This window comes from Mustela nivalis (genome assembly GCF_964662115.1).
Source record: "Mustela nivalis genome assembly, chromosome: 8".
NCBI lineage: Eukaryota > Metazoa > Chordata > Mammalia > Carnivora > Mustelidae > Mustela > Mustela nivalis.
This window is the reverse complement of record NC_139027.1, coordinates 48,363,638-48,381,387: the sequence shown is the minus strand read 5'-3', so window position 1 is coordinate 48,381,387 and position 17,750 is coordinate 48,363,638. Positions and strand designations below refer to the sequence as shown.

General features: G+C 49.7%; 1 protein-coding gene across 5 annotated transcripts in view; it reads right to left on the bottom strand.

The window, feature by feature from the left end:
- Positions 1-17,487, bottom strand: part of EVA1A (eva-1 homolog A, regulator of programmed cell death) — a 50,013-nt gene extending 32,526 nt beyond the window's left edge. For 2 of the 5 annotated variants that reach the window (XM_082744327.1, XM_082744332.1), the window contains exon 1: positions 17,286-17,487. The gene's annotated coding sequence lies outside the window, so the exon portion shown is untranslated. The other 3 variants (XM_082744326.1, XM_082744329.1, XM_082744328.1) reach the window with 2 other exon arrangements.
- Positions 17,488-17,750: the final 263 nt, after the last annotated feature.

The window sequence follows — 17,750 nt, the reverse complement described above, 5'->3', positions numbered from 1 at the left end:
CCACACACGACCTGCTCTGTGACAAATCAAGTCCACACAGACAAACGCTGAGCATCTGGAAGGTGAAAATTCCTGAGCCGGGCAGACATCTCTCTGACTGCAGCAAGGAGGCCTGCCTCAGCCCCATAGCCTCCCTGACGCCCCAGCGGTCTCCCACCTCACTCCAAGATGCTAGGGCTCAACCGAGGAGTTCCAAAGGTTCCACACATGTTTGAGACCAGCTACATTTTTTAAAATGTTTTTTAAACCATAAGCAAATACAGTCAAGTGTGTGATAGGTCAAATGTGAGAGATCACAGACCTCAGGAGCTGCAGGTTGATATGCCCACTTCGGAAACAAGGTTCTCCTGCCCAAACCGTGCCTATGTTTGAACACATGTAGTTAATCAGGAAAGCCGCAGTTCCAAAAATGTCTTTTAACCATCAGACCCAAGCAAGTCTCCTCATGCTTTAAAATCATGTGTGCAAGGACACTCCCACCACCCTGGCTCATGTGGGCTGTGCACAATTAAATGTCAGGCAAGCCTCAGGGGTATGCAGAGAGTGCACGCTCTAATAAAGATATAATAGTGCACCGTGTAGTAACGAGTGATCGCACAACACGCTGCACCGGGGAATGTGGGTAGCGCTGATGCTTGTTTTATTCTTAGAGTGCTTGGCAGGCTTTTAAAGCTCCGACTCAGAGGTGCCTGGGTGGCTCAGTCGGTTAAGCATCTGCCTTCGCCTCAGGTCATGATTCCAGGGTCCTGGGATGGAGTCCCACATCAGGCTCCTTGCTTAGTGGGGAGCCTACTTCTTCTCCCTCTGCCTGTCTCTCCCCCTGCTTGTGCTCTCTTTCTTGCTCTATCTCAAATAAAATCTTAAAAATAAAAATAAAGTGAAACAAAAATTCCAACTCAGTAATGCAGGGACATGCTGTTACCATTCATTCCTCCTATAGGTGACAAAGTGAAAGTGAGAATTGAAATTTGGGCTCAACATGGTAAATGCATCTTTTTATTTCTTTCTTTTCTTTTCTTTCCTTTTTTTTTTTTTTTTTCTGTGTTAAAGGCTTTAAATGATACTAGAGAGAAACAGGCACTGAAAGCTGTTGAAAATAATTTTAATAACATAATATTTCATAATGATACAACATGTTTTTCTGTCAAACAAAGATATAAATTGATTGAAGAACCTGTTTATTCCTTTCAATTAGCTCCTTTATAATTAAGGAATGAAAACAGTTGTCACATAGTGTTTGAGTCAATGTTAAAACCAATTTTTTCTATATTCCTCTTTCAAGGTTCTGGGTCACCTTAATCAGAATAACCTGAATCTGCAAAGTATCCTATTTAAAAGTGTTATTACTTCCAATGTTGGCAGTCACAATTTTCTCAAGGCCTTACAGCTAATACAAAACACAATGATGTATTAATGGCAAGGACACTTTGAGGCCGCAACCGTTATCCCAAACCTTCCATTTCAAATTTTCATGTTCATCCATCATAACAGTCTCATTGCTTTCATTAATTAACTTTATATCGTAAGCTAGAATTATCACATAAAATAACATATACAACAAAATATTGGGTTTTTTTTTTTTCTGTTTCACTCATGGATAAGCCATTTAAACTCAGATAAAGAGTTTTAATGCTAAAACATTTTTTAAAGTTTTTTTTTTAAAGATTTTATTTATTTATTTGACAGAGTGAGAGAGCACAAGCAGGTGGAGTAGCAGGAAGAGGGAGAGGGAGAAGCAGGCTCCCCGCTGAGCAAGGAGCCCAATGCAGGGCTCACCTCAGGACCCTGGGATCATGACCTGAGCCAAAGGCAGTCGCTTAACCAACTGAGCCACCCAGGTGCCCCTAAAAAAATTTTTTTAAGTCACTATGTCAGTCCATATGTAGGAGAAACCCAATATATTCAGCAGGAAGGGGTTAAAGAAACAGATCTTCAGTAGAAGGCAGAACCTAGCGAGTTGGTGTGCTTCTGCAGAGAACCCAGGTACAAATTTGGGGTTCAAAAAGATGATTATTGAATTAATCAGTGTGGCAGAAATGGCCTGTCCCTCACTCCTAATACTGGGAAAGGGAGGCGTTTTGGAAATGGAGACCCAGAAAAGGTCATGGAGGCAGTTTTGCTTGTTCTCGAAGATCCATCTTCCCAAGGAAACAGGTCTTTCTTTGTGGGAAGCAGGGCAGACCAGAGATGAGATAGTGAATGGGTATCCACCTGTGGCCACTGACCAACAGGGTCAGCAGAGCTGAAGCGTCGGCCTAAGGGAAAGAGCATCAAGAGCCCTGGGCTTGTGGTAGACGAGGTGGTCAGACATATGACTTGGGGGAGAAGGAGTCCAGAGAAAAAGGGCAGCTGGAAGTGAGCAGAAGCAAGACACAGACTAGGAATCATTCACTGGCTCATTCACTTACTCATTCATTGATTGAGCATCTAGTAACACAAGCAAGCTACTAGAGGCTGGGGTTACACAGATAAATAAGCTTCCAACAGCGTCTCTCTGGGGGAGGGGAGTATTGTTCCCAAAAGGGAGCAGAGGGAGCAGAGAGAGGATGGGGGGACACCGTGAAGAGGCAGCCTCAGATGTGAGTCTCAAAGAAGAAACAGGAGTTAATCAAGCGGCTAATAGTGAGGATGGGGAAGGGGGAGCACATTCCAACAGAGATGGCATTCATGTAGAAAGACGGGATTTGAGACGGAAATCTATGTAGCTGGGGAACAGAGGCGGACCAAAAGGAATGAATCACAAAGTGAAAGGAAAGGAACAGCAAGAGATGATGCTACTGAAGGGGCCTGGCGTACTCTGCGAGGGGGCTTGGACTCTTTCCTGTAGGCACTAGGGAGCCAAAGAAGATGCTGTGCTGGGAACCGCACAGTGCTCAGAATCTGCACGCACACTGCCCTTCGCAATCGTGTCACCCCATTTGCTTGTGTGGCCTCCCACAAGAACTCCCTGAGAGCAGAACCTGGTCTTTGTCACCTTTTTCATCTTTACATCCTCGGAACCTAGTGTCGTGCCTGGAACGACAACAGCGGAGTGCGACAGGAACTCAGCATGTGCATCATATGAACCAGTAAACGAATGAGCAAAGGGCAAAGTAGGGAAAGCAGAGCCCAAGAGGACAAATGCAGCTGACTATGGTCTCAAGAACACCGCCAAGGCAAAGGCTGAGACGTCAGAATGGGAACCATCTGAAATATGATAAATGAGGAGTAACTAGAGACAAAATCCATATGTCCCCATTAGCAGACAGAAAGATGACCATAGGTGAAGAAACCTTGGAGTGGGATCCGTCACCTTGGAATAGTTCTGAACTCCTGAGGGAAGCAGTTCTGAACTCCTGAGCTGTGTTAGGGGTTGAACTGTGTCCATCCGAAAATAAATAAATAAATGGCATGGCGAAGTCTTAAACTCGGTACCCCAGAATAGGACCTTATTTGGAAATAGGGTCTTTGCAAGGTTTAACTAAGTTAAGATGAGGCCATTAGGGTGGGCCCTCATCCAGTATGACTGGTGTCCTCATAAAAAGGGGACACACACAGAGGGAAGATGATGTGAAGACACAGGTAGAAGACAAAAATGCTACAGGAAGTTACCTGGCTACAAGAAGCCAGGGAGACACCTGGAACAAATGCTTCCCCTGTGGTTTCAGAAGGAGCATGGCACTGCTGATACCCGTCTGGCCTCTAGAACTGTGAGACAATATATGGCTGTTGTTCTAAGCCATTCGCTTTGTAGTGCTTGGACATGGCAGCCCTAGTAAAGTAATACAGGCTGGTGGTCAAAACAGATCAACACTTGGGGCAGACACCTGTGTTAATCCCCAGAAGGCATCTGCCTCTCCTCCTTGCTACAGGAGCCCCACTTCTGTTTGTGTCCATCCACTGGGGCCCAAGGCCTGTGTCCTATATTGACCCACGTCAACCTTGGTGGTCTCTTGTCATTCCACTTACCATGTGACCCAATTCTGGTCACTACATCTCACTAAAAGGACTGCTGTATATACAGGACATAATTCAGCTGTTCGTGGATCTGTCTCCAATGTCCTGTTTAAAATAGTCAAGGCAATGGGACGCCTGGGTGGCTCAGTTGGTTAGGCCGCTGCCTTTGGCTCAGGTCATAATCCCAAGGTCCTGGGATCGAGTCCCGCATTCTGCTCCTTGCTTGGCACAGAGCTTGCTTCTCTCTCTGCCTCTGCCTGCCACTCTGCCTGCTTGTGTGTGCTCGCTCTCTCTGACAAATAAATAAACAAATAAAATCTTTAAAAAAATAAAATAAAATAGTCAAGGCAGAAACAATGTCTAGCCGAATCTGGACAGATACTAAACTAATGATCAGTGGGGTTTCTAGACAACCTGATGGAGCTGGTAACTGAATTGATTTCCTTGACCACACCTTATCAGGTTTGTCCTTTCAGAGGCTAACCTTGACCTCTTGGGTTTAAACCTGTAGTTTTCCCTTATCTGATACTATTACCTCAATGGGACAAACATCTCCTGGTATCTACATCAGCCAGTGAACCAGACGGTATTTTAACCTAGGCACTTACTTTCAGGGATTTCCTCATCCATAACCTAAGGCCACACCGACTTCTCCACACGGTAACACGCACAGATCATCCGGCTAGACCTGTACGTCTGGGTTTGAGTTTTGCTGCACAGCCTTTTTCGAACACAGAAGCTCACCCCCAGGTTTCTGCAGCTTAAACATACATCCCGTCCTTGCTGCGCCAGAGGCTAATAGAAAACCGTAAAGGGCGGAATAGGTCTTCACAGGGACAGAAAGAGGGAGAGGAGGGAGCTGGGAGACTCAGGGAGTAGAGCTTTGTGCCACACCCCGCAAGGAGGGGAGAAGACTACATTTGGAAGGGCACAGGCACATCTGACAGGAGACCTGGGTTCAATCTCCGCTCCACCACGTGCCAGCTCTGTGACTCTGGGCAAGCGAATTCAGATTTCTAAGCTTCACTTTGGAAAACAGGAAATACAACTTAATATCCTAAAGAATTATGCTTAACAATGAGGTCATCTATGTCATGCCCCCAGCACGGTGTCTTGTGACCAGCAGGTGACCTCCCAGGACATATGCCTGCTTCTGAGTCACACACATAGAATGTCTGAGATTTTTTTTTTTTTTTCTTCACTGGAAGAATTAGTCCACTGAGCATTAAAGAAACAATGAGACATGTTCCCATCAAATGGGCCATGCAGTTCTGTCACTTTTACCTCGAAGCATGTCACAAACCATTTCTCCCCAGGATCTCTCATCTAGTTACCCTGAATTAAAGCAATGGCTCCTAACCAGCCTCCCTACCTCCATTGTCTCCCCCTCCTCCAGTCCAACCTCCAGCAGGCCACCAGGATGTCATTCCAGAGCAGGGACTGGTAAACTACAGCTTGCAGGCAAATCCAGCCCGCTGCCTGTTTATGTGTTTCAAGTTTTACTGGAACAGAGTGACGCTCGCTCGTTTATGTCTGTCTATGGCTGTTTTGGCCACTCTGTCGGCAGAGCTGAGTAGCTGTAGCACAGACTGTATGACCTGCGAAGTTTAAAATATTTATTCTCTGGTCTTCTACAGAAAAATTTTGCTAGACCCTTGGTAACTTGTTCTAGAACACTCCCCTGGGTAACTCACCGCTCTCTTCAGTCAATTGCCTCCAAGATAAAGTCTATGTGGTGTGAGCTGACCCTTCTCTATTCTCCCAGCTCACCTCTCGCTATTCCCCCCTGCAACCTAATCTCCATCCTCACTGAATGAGCACCCTCCAAACACGCCAGGTCCCTTCCCCAGAGCAACTCTATTCCCTTTCCATTTAGAAAACTTCTAACTACTCCTCGATATTCCTTCCTTTATGAAGCCTTCTAGCATTGCCCCCTCAGCCCTATCCAAAGGCACTCCTTCCTTGGAAATGATATCCCACCGATAAATGGTTGTATACACTATGGGTCTTCCTATCTGTCTTCCTCACTGGTCACCCCCATGCTAAACTTTCTTCTCTCTCTCTCCCCCTCCTGGAGCACTCTGTTCTTTCCCCGCACCGCATTTACCAAAGTTTGTAATCATGCATTTCTTTGTGTCTTTATCGCTTTAATGTCTGTGCCCTAACAACTGTGAGCTCTAAGAAGGCAGCAACTAGGACTTGGTGGATTCAACACCACATTACCGTTGTGTGGCCTGGAGCCAGCCACACGGTGGTTGTTGAGTTTGCTGAATAAGCAAATGACTAAACAAATTAAAAAAAAAAAAAAAAAAGATTTTGCTAATAAATCAAATGCAAATGAAAGAACCGAAGACATCAAAACTGTTACTTTCTGAACATGCAGGATCCTGCCTCTCAGACCCTTCAGGTCTCCCGTGGCCCAGAAGGGTGGGTAGGTGACAGCAGCACTGGTAGCTGTGTGGATGTTTGGATCATATGCAAACCCTCATTCCTGGAATCAGCATGCAATGTGTACATGGCCCTTTCCCATATCAGTAAATTCAGATTCTGTACAACTGGAAGAAAGCCATATATAGGATATAGACTGAGTCCACGTTTGCACTGAACTATTCGGAATCCTGGCCATTCCTTCCTGAAGAAACGTCCTCTACTCCTTGTCTATTGAGGAAAGATCAGCAAGACTCCAAGAGCTTTTTCCCTCTGTCTCTAGGGAGAGTGACCTATGTGTCCCTCACACTCATACCGAGCCACCGTGTGAGAGACCCAGGTGGGACAGGACGGGGAGGGGGTTAGGCTGGAATGAACCTTCCCTGAATCACTCATACCGCGTCCTCTAGAACCAAGGGAACCATCGAAGTTGAAATGTGACTCTTGAAAGACACACTATTCACTTTTCTTGACATTCAAAGCTCAAGTTCAAGAAGTTATTCAGCTGAGTTGCTGCTGCGTGTGGGGAAAAAAAATATCCCAAGGCCATTTCCTGTGTGGCCTTTCTCATTCTGGACAGCGCCTCTCTGAAAGCCCCATCCATAAAGGCCTTCTGTGAAGGTAAGTGCATTTCTCTGAGATGTATCCAAGAAGAGCAAAGACGCCATTTCAACCAAGGCAAATTTATGAAGTTGGCAGCTGAACCCTAATTCTAGCCTTGAGCCTTTGGGATGTCAGCACTGTGAAAAAAGGCAGAGCTGAATTTCTTGTTTAAGTCAAGCTTTTAACCCTCTGTGGCATCTACCTCTGGTCTGAACAACAAAAGAATCCTATGTATTAAAACACAGAGATTGTCTTTGGCTCTAGATAAATGTATCTTCTCAGGGCCTGTTGGACCTGTGTCCTCTAAGCCTGGTAAAAAGCATTTATAAGGAAATGTCAGTCTTGTTTATTATTAAGAACTTTAGCGGCAGTAGCCCAATCACCTACAGTCATTCTAAGTGTAGGGTTGTCACCCCAGCAAATCACCTGATAATGCGTCTTCCAATTTCTCTAAGACCCAAGCAACTCTTTGTCTCCTTCTGCAGATTCACCTCCAGCCCTGATCTCCTTCTCCAGCGCAGTGTGGGAATGGGGAAGGGTACTGGCTTTGAAATGGACGAGAGACACGGGACGTCGGGCCCCAGCGCACTGTGCTCTCTCACAGACTATTTCAAAGACAAATTCAGTAGATGATGTATTACACATGCATCTGATATGATCTGGATCTGACCACACGTGATGACTCACGCTGGGCCCTGTGAAAAACATTTTCTCCACTGCCCCTACCAAAAGCTAAAGATCTGAAACACCGATCAGGAGCTTCATGAGTGATTTCCAGCCATTCACATGGAAGCTTTCCAGAACATGGGGAGAAGTATTAAAAATCTGTGTGAAAAAGAAAAATGACACAGAGATACTGCCGCCGGTGTGTATAGTGCATTCACAGCCACTCTGTGGGGCCCACTCTGGCTCTGTCCCTCCCCCTGCATATAGTAACGGGTCTTTCCATCTCTGAAACACTCCCTCTCTCCTGGTACTTCCAAAGCCAAGCTTCTGGAAAGAATTGCCTTACTTGGTATCACTACCTCCTCACCTCACATTTGTTCCTTAAGCCTCCTCATCTTTCAAACTCCCCTCACCATCACCAATAGCTCCCTAATTCCCAGATCCATGGCTATTCCACTTCTTTTCTTAGTGGACTTCCACGTCACTTGATGTTATAGATTCCTCCCTCCCGGACTCTCTCGTCTTCCACATGGCAGTCTCCCATCTCCTCCTGCCTCTCTGCCCAGCCCCTCCCTGTCGCCTACACTGGGTCCTCCCTTTCCCCTCCCTCAGAGGCCACCCACTCTCGGAGGCAGTCTGGTACAGACAGATAGCACAGGCCCGGATCTGACTGCCTGGGCTAATATCCCAGGTCTATTACTTACAGCTGTATGACCTCGGGCAAGTGATGTACTGTCCCTGTGCCTCCACTTATTCATTTATAAAGCAGGTACAATAATGGCCTTCCCTGGCAATGGCTGTTGAGAGGATTAAGGCACATGAAGTACTTAGAACACACAGTAGAGACTCAATAAGCATTAGCCATCATAATTCCTCTTCCCATGCTCTCTCTCTCCTTGGGCAACTGAGCCATACCATGACTTCCTCACCTCTTGTTAAAAGTTTGCCCTTGAACCTTCTTTAAGACTTCTCTCCTGGGGGCACCTGGGTGGCTCAGTGGGTTAAAGCCTCTGCCTTGGGCTCGGGTCATGATCCCAGGGTCCTGGGATCAAGCCTGGTATCAGGCTCTCTGCTCAGCAGGGAGCCTTCTTCCTTCCCTTCCTCTCTCTGCCTGCCTCTCTGCCTACTTGTGACCTATCTGTCAAATAAATAAATAAACTCTTAAAAAAAAAAAAAAAAAGACTTCTCTCCTGACCATCAAATCTACAAACCATGTGCCTACTACACATGTCTCCCTGGCCGTCCCTAAAATGCTTCAAGTTCGGTTTGTCTGAAACTGAGCTCATCATCTTTCCTGCAAATGCTGCTCTCCCTGTCCACAGCCCACCTCCCTCTGCTCCACCCCCTCCTCTCTTTCCCCTGCCCCTCTCCTCCTCACCATGAAGTCTCCTAATGAATAGCACCACTATCTTTCCTCTTGGTTGTCCAGGCCAAAACCCCAGAGTCATCCTAGACTCCCGCCCTTCCCTTACTCCCCCGCGCAATCAGTCACCAAACTCTGTCAACTTCATTGCCAAAGTATTTCTTGAGCCTGTGCCCAATTCCCCACCCTTATGGCCAATGTCTCTAGAGCCTCATTATTTCTCACCTGGATGACAATAAGTAACAATAGTATTAAAAATAACTTCCACCACTATTATCACATACTGATTATGGCTCAGTCACGAAGATAGACACTTCACCTACTTCATCTACATAATCCTGAACATCACCCAACCATGAGGGAGAACTTGGGAGTCCCTGTCTTCAGATGAGAGGACAGAGGCACAGAGAGGTTTAATAGAGAGCCTGTTACACAAAGAAGCAAAGACGTTGTGGGGCGGGGACACAGACGGAGGTCTGTCTGACTCCATACACCGGGCTTTTCCCCACTCTTGAAAACTGAATGGTGTCCTAACTGGTCTTCCTGCCTTCTATCTTATTCCTCTCCAATGTCTACTCTATGCCAGAGGGGTCTATTTTTACAATGAAACTCTGACTTCTCTCTGTGTGAAATTCTATAGTAGCTCCCCAGTGCATACAAAATAAAATCTCAATTCTTCAGCAAGACTCTTCCTGATGTGGTCCCTTTGCCCGTTTATAGATCTGCCTCCTTTCTCTCCATCCATACTCACTCCCTTGCTTTCTTGGAGCACACCCTGCCTGCTCACCTGGCAGGGCGGTCCTTCTTCCTGGCCTCTCTGACTGTGATGTCCTTCTTTTCTCATCAGCCTGGATCCCTCCATCTCAGCCTCCTGGACGCATGTCCTCTTGGACTCAGCTGCTATCCAAGCCCGGTGTAGGTGCCCCTCCTCTTGATGGCTATCTCACTCAGTGAGTGAGTCTAGCACAGAATTTTAGAGGCACAACAGTCATTGACCGAGCATCTACTATATGTGAGAGCTCAAGGCAGCCTCCAAGAATTTGGGAATCAAGAAGACGTAAGTCCTGCATTCAGAACACTTGCTTTAATGAGAGAGATGGATAGCAAAATACTGTATTCCTATCTCTGAGTGTCCTGTGTCCATGCTGGACTGCTGAGGCTCTTGAGCAAAAAGAGTATCTTGTTCTTCTCTGTGTTCCCAGGACCTCACACTGGTGCAAAGGGTGTCAGCAAACACTGACAGCTTCAGCTGAGCAGACACAGCAAAGCCACAAAGCTGTCTCTGTGACCAGGCAAGCCTACACCCCCAGGGACAACCTTCACTTTCACGGGCATCTTTTCCAGACTCTAAATGTCCCAAGTCACTGTTTTCGGTACCTCTGCAACACCCTCACCCTGTTTTGACACACAGCAGGGTCTAATGCTGGAGAACTTCAGGCTGACCATCCCTGCCCCATGTAACTGACCCATGGAGAGAGTAAGGGACCAGGTCCACGTAGTAGAATAGTGTCAGTACTGACTCCCCTCCCAGTGCTCATTCTGTCCACCCACAGGTTCACCAGCACATCTCACTAGAGCAAGGAGAGGAGCTGCCATCAGAGCGCGCTCTCCCAAGTGCACAAAGGATAGGAGCTTCCGGAAAATGATGTATGTGTCTTCCAGTAAGAGACCCCCTCCCATCCCTTCCCATGGGCTGCTGTGGCCTGTCTTGACAAGGTGAGCGAGTAAAAGGACCCGTCAGCTGTGTTTGTGGAGGTGCCAGAGGAAGACAGCTTTAGGCAGACCCTTTTGATCAGGGGCCCCTGTGCAGAAACAAGATCCCCCGACATCTGTTCCCTGCAGCTACTGACGGTCAGAATGACACGGGCAGAAGGGCACAGGGCAAAGGGGAAGAGGCTTACGTTACAGCAGGTGTTTTGTAAAAAGCCTTCTTTCCCATACAAGTTTACGGTTACTCTTCTGCTGAGCAGCATTTCCGCCTGCTTTCACCTTAGAGGACAAAGTGCAAGCTGCCTGGATGATCAAAGACGAGGCGGACAGCCGTTTTGATCCCCAGAGCAGAGAGCTTACAACTGCTTCAGTCTCCCGACAAGGTAAGGCCTCAGACACCAGGCAGGGGAGAGGAAAGGGGATAAACAAGGAGGACATGGTCATTCCCACCCCCAACCCACCCCGCACAACCCACACACCTGGTCTTGCCTTCTTGCAAACTAGATTTCCTAACAGCATCTTCAAGGATCACATGACCGTCCCCAAACTGTCTGGGGCCATGGTGAAGGGCTTGGAGTCTGGGGGCCTGCTGGGATCCTAAGTTTGCCTGTCATCTGTGGGTGGGATCCCGATTCCTCCTCCAACACCCATCTCAGAAGGTGGTCGTGAGGGGCAATGCCAGGAAAGCAAGTCAAGTCCTTATCAAGGGGACTGACACCTGCCCCAGTCGTTACTATTGCCATCACCTACCAGCCACTTGCCCTGGGGTGACGCTGCTCCTCACAAGCGACCACTGCCCCTTGGGTTCTGTTCCTTGACCCTATAATAGAGCCTGTTTCTGCGCCCCCATGCCTTCTCTGTCGCGGCACTAGCACACTGTGCTGTGTTGGCTGGGTATCTTGTCTTTCTCTCCATTCAGGAAAGGGCGTCTTGCAGGTCAGGATGAGTCTTACATGCTAGGGCATTCATCCACTCGTTTCTCTTTTACTGAGCACCTCCTACATGCTGGGGGGGGGGGGTCACTGATGGCGAGTAAATGAGGGATATCTTGGGATGACCTACAGAAACACTTATATCCAGGGTCCCATCAGCAAGCATATGTACCCATCATCTGTGGTGAGCCTCTTGCAAAAGACTCTGGGGTCCAAGAGCACTGCAACTGTGAAGACAGCTCCCACCCAGGGAACTTGGCAGCCCTGGAGTCTGATCTAGGAGGTCACAGGCTGGATTTTATGTAAAACAGAGCTGAGAGACAACCCCCATCACCCTTCTCTCTCCTTTCCTCCTCCCTCCCCGCTAAGTTTAGCAATTGTTTCAGCCTTTTGGATGCTGTAAAGGTAACATTCAAAACCCAGACTCAAGAGGGGCCATCCACACAGTTCATCAGCCAGAGCTTTGAAAAGAAAACAAAACAACCCACAACCACCAATGCAGCTTTGTTTGTGACTGAGGTTTCTTTGCTTACTGGAGACAGTGTCCCTCCCACGGCCCCTGGGCTCTGGTCCCATTGCCCTAAAGGAATCAGGCCAGTAGAGACAGGAGGGAGAGCCATCATTCAAAGAGCTCAATACACCTGAGCTTAAAATTCCCCCTCCACTGTCTCCCAACAAAGAGGAACAGACTCCTGCCCGGCTGAAAAGTTAGTTACCCCCCCGACCAAGGCTCCATCACCAGCTCCCATCTCTTCACATACCTTGGCCTCTGTCAGTACCTTCCTTGGCTTTGTACCACATACATGCAGTTTCCTGTCTGTCACACCCATGCTCAATAGTCCCCCCAAACCCAACAAGCTCCTACTTCTCTATTAAGACCCAACTCCAATATCCTCTTCTGTCAGAAATCTCACCTCACTCCATAGTGGTTGTTGCCTTTTGGCCCCCAATTCTCAGCTCTTATCTCTTCTCCACTTGTCGCACACTGATGATCTATCTGTTCGTGTGTCCCTCACACATTGCGGACTATGACCATGATGATAAGGACCATGTCCTCTTCATGTTTGTGTCTCTGGCAGCCAGCACCAGCCACTCACCCCACGTGTAGTCCAAACCCACCCTGACACTTATGATCCCATCTAATTTAGTCTAAACCAAATGCCCCTTACAGCACCAAACAGATTTTCACCTAGAGGCCAACAGTGGAAGTAGATTTCACGGGGAACACAGTCCAAGACCAAAACAGGGAGAGGTAGCTTTCCCTAGAAACAAACCCAAGCAGGAGGGAGCTTCATGAATCTGCCTGCTGGTCAGTGACGAAGGGCTACTCAAGACGGCAGCCGAGATGCGATGTTCTGGGCCTCAGTGAAAATGCAGGGGATGCCCCAAAGATGTTGAGTCTGACCTTACCGCAGTCCTCAGCACCCAGGGGAATCTGTTTCTCAGATCAGCCAGCTGCTGGCCCGAGAGAGGTGCTACTGCCAGGAGACAGTAAGAGTGTGGTGTCTGAAAGGGGGGAGGTAATCTGAGGGGTCTCTAACGGGTTGATGGATAGGAAGATTCTCACCCTGCTGTATCCTCAAAAGCAACTTTATCAGAGTATTTCTGTGACCCCTAACAAAATGCAAGGCCTTGCACATACCAGGTAACCTCATCCCACTGAAGTCTGGGGGACAAGCTGCCAAAACAAGCAAACTCAGGGGGGCCGTAGCTATGTGGGTCAGCTGTGGAAGAAGCCAGAACACACAAACATGCGGGTATCTGTGCAAGGCCGTCTGGCCCACAGAGCAAGTATCTAAAGGAACAGTGAGGAAGGGGCTCAGCTTTCAAAGGCAGTGCTGCGTTCACAGCAATACAAGATTCCAAGTCGGTGGAGTGACCACCTGTAAACCTGGTATCCAGGATCACACACAGCACAAATAGGAGGTCAGTGACCAGTTCCAAACCCAGTTCCCCAAAACCCTGTATAGGGCATTAAATTCTCTTAGCAGGTTTTGCCTTTATTATATAAACGGTCCTTATAAAACTTGAAGAGAAAGCGCACTCTGCATCTGATCAGGATAAGGTGGAGAACCCGGAGGGCGCCACTGACCCCCCCCCCCATCACACATTCATTGATGGATTTTACCGTACTTATGTGCTCGCTGCACACCGCTAGGGGTCCGGTCTTGGGAAGGGCAAAGCTGGAGTCCGTTCCTGACCCCAAGTCTAAATCTCTCTCTCCCACTGGCAGGTGAACTCCACACCCTCCTCCCCCAAGACTTCGTGCTCTTCCGACCCTAACCTACAGCTCACTTACGGCTGCATTTAGCATCAAGTTTATTGGTGATGACCCAGAGGACTGATCCCAACGTGCTGCCTCTCTGAGGCTGGGCTCCAGGCAAGGAGGAGAGGAAAAGAACAGAAGCCGTGAAAATCATGGCACAGTGGTAGATCACAGGTATGGTGAGGGTGGGAAATCCAACGGACTTCGGCTCTTAATGAACACACACCACAAACCTCAGCCCATCTTTACCGAGCACTTACTCTAGGGGGAGGACCGAGCTAAGGCCTCTACCTACAGAGCGTGAAGCGTGTTGTGTGCCACAGTCCTCACGTCTGTGTGAGTCCTGGCCCTACCACTCATTAGCTGACTTTGTGCCAACAGCTGAGCCTCTCTCTGCCTCTGCTTCTTTGTTGGGAAAATAGGGCAATACCAGTTCTAACTTTAAAGGCTCACTGGGAGGGCTGAATGAGTAACAACATAAAATGCTAAACTCGAACCCTGTCCTGGCATGGATGGAGTGGCCGTCAGTATTATCTCATTAGTTCGTCACACCAGTCTGCAGGGGTGACAGATGATTTCTTCCTATTATACCAAAGAAGGCTTTGAGAGACTGAATCAGCTTGCTCAAGGTCACAGAATTAATAAGGGGCAGAGCTGGGATTTGAACGCTGGCAGCCCACAAGCTTCACCACCACCTCAAGTCCAGCCCTGTGCTAGGTTCGAGGCACCCAGAGACCAGTGTGGGGATGAGCAAGGGATCCCTATATAGTCACCCCTACAGGGAAGAAATATTGAAAGATAAAGGCAGAGGAGGGCCTGCGCTGAGGCAGCAGGGAGCGAGGAGACAGGAGCTCTAGTCTCGGGAGCTCCTCTCAGGAGGAGCCTGGAGCTCTAGCCTCAAAGAATGACGAGGAATGTGCCAAGGAGGAGGAAGGGAATTCCAGAAAGTCAGGACCCAGAATACCAAAATCCTAAGTTGGGTGGTATGCCTGGCACCTCCAGATGTGAACTAAGGTAAGGCTGGGAAGGTAAGGTGAGGCCTTACCATGAACAGCCGTGTGAGCCAATGCCGCAGGTCAGATGTTACCCTGCAAGACAGCGATTCCCAAGCCTGGGTGTTTACAAGAGCTGGCTTTGGTGCTTGCAAAACATGCACAGCTTCCCACCCCTTCTGTTAGCCCCGGGGGGCCAACAACAGTATTAAGACAAAGTAGTCGCAGGGCCAGCTGTGGTTTGAGCAACAGAATTCTGGCAGTGGACTGAGAGGAGATTTGGGGACGGGGCTGGTGTAATCAACCTAACTGGAGCAGAAAAGAGGCTGAGAGCTGGGCACAAGAGCACCCCTCACGAACCGAGACATGACGCCAGGGTTTCTCCACCTCAGCACTACCGACGCGTGGGGGGCTGGAGAATTCTTGCTGTGGGGGGCTGTCCTGTGCCTTACAGGCTACTCAGCAGCATCCTTGGCCTCTGCCCACCAGATGAACAGCATTCTCCCCCACTTACATGCCGACAGCCAAAAATGCTTCCAGACATTGCCAGATGTCACTTGGGAGGCAAAAATGGAAACCCTGGTTGAGAACAACTGCTTTAAATCCTCCCATCCCCACTCTACAGATGAGGAACTCCGGCTGCAGAAAGAAAGGTACAGGAAGGCCTCAGCCAGACTCCCAGGCTGGTGGTCCAGCTCCAGGGCCTGGACTTTAGCCGCTGAGCTGAACTGCCTGTCTGGAAATAACTCTGGGGCAGAACTGTGTATTTTTTTGAGAGACTGGCTGATGAGAAGAGGATAAAAGAGTGAGGTTCAAAGGTGAAAACTCGGTGCTTCCCGCTGAACTGTGAAGACAGTAGGTACTAAATAAATCATCTGGGTGCAAATAGGCTCGAGATGCATTTGCTCAAAAAAGAAAAAGCTTCTCCACGGCATGAGCCAGCGGGAGATGGCCGGTTCCTGCTCACTCTGGATCGAGAAAACCCTCTATACGTCTAGACATGGGATGTGTGGTATAAACCAGCTGGTACCCAGATCCTGGCTGGGCCCCTTCCCAACTGTGTGGCCCTGAACACATTACTTACCCTCTCTGCGTCTCATTTTGCCCCCCTGTAGAACAGGGGGAGTCCCTACTCAGAGGCTAGATGTGAGAACTCAGGTGGTATAATAAGAGCAAGATGGCAAGCTTGCACGACGCGGTTGGCCCTCCTCTCCCTCAGAGAGGCATCATCATCACCTCCCCGCCTCCCTCGCGCCTGGGATCGAGTACTCCCCCAACTCCTTTCAATCCTGGGGAACCGGGGGAGAGCGGCAAGGAGCTGATTGCGTCGCTCTCCAACAGCAGAGCGTCCCACTTAGGCTTTAGGGGGCGCCAACAGTCTTTCCACTCCCCAGTGCGCGCTGATTTCGGGGTCCTGGGGGTCGCCAAAAGCGCACGGCGAGCTGGGTGCCTCCAAAAGGAGCGAGATCCGTGAGTTTACACGCGCGCCACAGAAATTTCGGGCAGGTCCGCACCCGGCAGGCCTGGGCTCAAAGGCAGTTACTGCCATGGGCCGACCCGCTTAGCCCAGGCTCCCGTGGCGGGGGAGGAGAGAAGCGCCGAGATTTGCGCAGGACTCGCTCTCCGCAGCCAAGCTGCAACGGCAGAGAGCTGAGAGTTTGCGGATCGAGAAAAAGAAGCGGGGCGGGGGTAGGGCGTGCAGAAGCAACAGGAAAACAGGAGGAAGAGGAGGCAAAAAAAGAAAGCGCTGGGAAGCAGAGTTCCCTGGGGCACCCAGCCTACAACACCTGGGCAGAGGGTTCAGGAACAAAGCAGCGGCTTCAGGTCAGAAGTGCTCTGGGTGTTTCCGAAGAGGGGGCGCTCCGGAGAAACCCAGGTCGGCTGGGGATGCCTGGCGTCCCCTGCGCCCTGGGCGCGCTCTCGGGCGCCGCTTACCTTCGCCGGGGCCGCCGGCGCGCACTTCCGGGGGCTGCGCTCGGGGCGCGCCGGGCCAAGCCGGGGGACCCGGAGCCGATCGCCGAGGGGAGGAAGCAGCAAAGAGGCGCCCCGGACTTGGGACGGCAGTGGCGCCTCGGAGAGAAATCCCAGTGGAGGAGCCGCCGGGGCTGGCGCGGGGCGCGGGGTGCTGGCCTCGGCGCTCACGGGCGGTCGCACCGAGCCCCGCAGACGCTGGAGCAGCGCGAGTCAGTGGGAGGAAAAGGTTGTCTCATTTCCTTCGGTCTCCCCCTTCCTCCACCCCCTCGGCTCCGGACCTGCCCTCCCTCTCCCCCGCCCCCTTCCCCAAGCCCGCGGCCCATGTGGGCGCTGGAAAGACGCGAAACCTGAACGGTGGCGGCGTGCGGCGCCTCCCTCCACGCCAAGTTAGTTTATGCTCCTCAACTCATGCCTGCCTCCGCGCGCTTCAGACCCTCTCCAGGGCCCCGGAAGGTCCCGGGTCGGCCGGCCGTCTCCACCCTGTCCCGGAGCTCTAGCCTTTCCCCCTGCTGGGACGAGTCCAGATTTGAATGCAGATCTCCGAGCTCTTGCCAGCATCCATCCTCTCATTCCTGTCCCGTCGCCTGCTTTGAGCCCCTATTAAACCACCCAACCCAGACAGGATATAAGTACTTACTTTGTTAATTTTGATCGACTTTGTTTTGTTTTGTTTTGTCTTGTTTTCCAGTGGGGTATTTAAACCTGATGCATAATCTGAAAGGAATGTTCATTTTGACCAGGAAAGCTGCGGAGGTCTTTGGCCTTGCTCATTCAAAGTTGAGGTTTTGTTTGTTAAATTCAGCAAGTATTTACTGAGAGCCTGATCGACAATGAGCTGGGCGCTGGAAACGCAGAACTGAACCAGAAGGGCAGGTTGTTCC